The sequence below is a fragment of the Arvicanthis niloticus genome, chromosome 12 (genome assembly GCF_011762505.2).
Source record: "Arvicanthis niloticus isolate mArvNil1 chromosome 12, mArvNil1.pat.X, whole genome shotgun sequence".
NCBI lineage: Eukaryota > Metazoa > Chordata > Mammalia > Rodentia > Muridae > Arvicanthis > Arvicanthis niloticus.
In genome coordinates, this window is record NC_047669.1 from 75,871,811 (window position 1) to 75,875,146 (window position 3,336).

The 3,336-nt window shown below is 47.4% G+C and overlaps 1 long non-coding RNA gene across 1 annotated transcript; it reads left to right on the top strand.

Moving 5' to 3' along the window:
- The first annotated feature begins 250 nt into the window (after positions 1-250).
- On the top strand, positions 251-2,593 carry LOC143444105 (uncharacterized). The gene is made up of 3 exons (XR_013113669.1): positions 251-327; positions 748-873; positions 1,097-2,593. It is a non-coding gene; the product is annotated as an uncharacterized LOC143444105 (long non-coding RNA).
- The last annotated feature ends 743 nt before the right edge of the window (positions 2,594-3,336 follow it).

Sequence of the window (3,336 nt, forward strand, 5' to 3'; positions counted from 1 at the left end):
AGATGCTAAGAGTTCTACATCTTCATCTGAAGGCTGCTAACAGAATACAGAATTCCAGGCAGCTAGCCCATGCCCACAATGACACACCTACTCCAACAAGACCACACCTACTCCAACAGGGCCACACCTTCAAATAGTGCCACTCCCAGGGCTGTGCATATACAAACCATAACATCTCAGCAAGCAGAGCAGCAGCCACAGCTGCTTTCTCACAGGAGTGGAGAAAGACTTGGCTCTTCTCACATTTCAGATGAAAGGCACAGCGGAGAGGAGGAAGAAGATGAGCCCAGGCACCTGACAGTCTTCCCAGCATGCACCTATCACCAGGTAAGATAACTAGTTCAGACTAAAATAGCTACTTTGAAATGTCAGCTCCTTCAGGTCCCACACCTTGGTACTTAGTGTCTGATCTTGGTCTCCTCATGTCTACTGTATTTCTTCTGAGTTCCCCATATTGAGAATTTCCCTCTAACTCCCTTCAGGTTGAGCAGTGAGTAGTCAATCCACAGAGCTTCCCACACTTGCAGTGAAGCCATACAGTGTCCTCCAGGAAAATGCTCTGTGCTTCCCATTTCTCCAGGACATAAAGAAGAAAGAGGATCGTGCCTCAATGGGTCAAAATTAAGTTCTACTTTCAGAGTATATCAAACTGAAATCTGGGTGTCTGAAGGCTTGTTTACTTTCTGTCTTCGTGGTGTATCTCACCCTAAGATGGGAGGCCAGGGAGAACAAAACCTTCTTCCCCAGCACAGGACCCACCCATGGCTGAAAGTGCCCTGCTGAGTATGCTGCTTCTCGTGGGGGAGATGTGAAACAGCCACTAGGACCCAGCATTTTGGGCAGACACTTGACTTCACACAGCAAGCCTTCAAGGTAAGGGTTTTTCAGGTCTTGTGGATCAGGGTTTAGCTTACTGCTTGCCCTGGAGTGAGGCCTTGTGCTCTATTTGTGGTCTCTGATGAAGTGTGGATCAAGCTGACTTAGGTTGTGACCGCATCTCCTTTCCAGACAATGTCTTTTCGGCTGTACTAACTGCAGGCCCATGATCTCGCTGGGGCTTTCTCATGCTGTGCCCCTCATTCTGCTTGCCCCACAGATATTTGCTGACTACCTGTTCTGTGAAAGCCTCAAAGCCAGGCAATATACAGAAGATGTGCCCACCCTGCAGTAGGTATGGGTAACCTTGTTGCCCTGAAGTATAGCTCTGTGCCTGTGCGGTTGCGGGGCTGTTGAGCACACATTGTCCTCATTGTCTACTATAGTTTAAGTGCAAAATGTCCAGAGTCCCATGTGCTTGAATAGCTGCCCCCGTCCCCAGCCCTCCCTGACAGTTTCTGGAGACTTTATAAATACTTATACTGGCTGGTTTTATGTGTTAACTTGACACAAGCTGGATTTATCACAGAGAAAGGAGCCTCCTTTGAGGAGTTGCCTCCATGAGACCCAGGTGTAAGGCATTTTCTCAATTAATGATCAAGGGTGGGAGGCCCCATTGTCGTTGATGCCATCCCTGGGCTGGTAGTCCTAGGCTCTATATGAAAGTAAGCTGAGCAAGCCAGGGGAAGCAAGCCAGTAACATCCCTCCATGGCCTCTGCATCAGCTCCTGCCTCCAAGTTTCTGACCTGTTTGAGTTCCAGTCCTGACTTCCTTTGGTGATGAACAGCATCGTGGAAGTGTAAGCTGAGTAAACCTTTTCCTCCCCAACTTGCTTCTTGGTCATGATGTTTGTGCAGAAATGGAAACCCTGACTGAGACAAAACTTCTAGACTTGGAGCCTAGCAGGCCAATGGGGGTGTGCCTTTGCTGGTGCCAACCAAGCCTGCTGGTTCCAACCAGCCCTGCACCAGTGACCTCCTGTTTCCTACCTGCCGTGCTGCAGCCCATGCTGTTGTGGACTAAACTGCTTCAGGTGACATGTCTTTCTACCATGGAGTATTTCCTGACATAGTTCAGATACCGTCAGGCTTTCAGAAGATACAGTACTTCAGACAGTGCCAACGGTACAGCCAGAGTGGAGAAGGGAGCTGTGGGGTAAGAGGACCCGGCACCATGCAAAGACCAGCCTGCAGAAAGCCTCTGAGAAGTCACTTGGCTACTCACTTCCCTCCTGGCATCCTCCAAAACCAGACAAGCCTCTTTTGTTGGAGCCTTTTCCTGCTTATGGAGTACATTAATGTGGATTTCACAAATGAGAGAAACGTAGTGTCTCCGAGTCTGGCTGTTTTGCTTAATATGATGATCTCTTAAACTATTCTGACTGTATCCTTTATGGGTGGGTGACGCGCCACTGTGAACACACTGCACTGACTGGATCCTGGATAATCTTCATTTATTCATCTGTTCAGACACTGACACTGGGTTTATAGCTTGACTGTTGTGAGTAGTCTGCAGTAAACATGGGTGTGCAGGTGTTTGCAGTGTGCTGATTTACATTCCATCTGGAATATTCAGAAGCAGTCTGGTTGGATCCTATGAGGCTCTGTCTGTAGTTTCCTTAAGGACCTCCATGCCGGTTTCCACAGTGGTGGCAGAAGTTTGTATCATGGCCAACAGTGAGTACATGTTCCTCTCTATACCATCCTAGGCAGTGGGAAGGTGGGGATGGAGGCTAGTACAGCTTTGACTCACATTCCCTTGTTGGCTGGGGTGCTGAACATATTCGCATAGTCACGTCTTTATTAGTTCTTCATCATTTGAGAACTGTTCATTTGTAATTTTAAGTAGGATTGTTAGTGGTTTAACTTAGTAAGTTTTTATACATTCTAGAGACTGCCCGCATGTTACATGTTGTCTCAGTGATGGTCTCTATTGCTGCAATACACCACAACCAGAAAGCAACTTGGGGAGAAAAGGGCTTATGTCAAGAAACAACTCCAGGTTACAGTCCACTATCTGGAGGCCACGGTCAGAAATCAAGGAAGAAACCTGGCTTTGTTTATGTACAGGTGCCTTGTCTGCATGTATATGTAAGTGCACCACATGCATGCAGTATCCACAGAGGCCAAAGGAGGCATCAGTTCCCCTGGAACTAGAATTGTGAATGGTTGTGAGCTGCCATATCAGCTCTGAGAACCTAATCCAGGTCAGAGAGCAACAAGCTCCTAGCCCTGGCCATCTTTCCAGCCCTTCTCATAGTGTTTTTCAAAGGTTTGGCATTAACTTAAAGTCTGGTTCTTTTGTACTGACTACTGCACACAGTGACGGAGGAACTTGGTTTCATTCTCATTAGACGCCCATGTTATGGGCAGCACTTGGAGCAGAAGACCCACCGTTTATCTAACATGTTTTCAGGTACTTTTGTTTAAAAGAACAGGTGATTGTATCTGTTTGGTCTA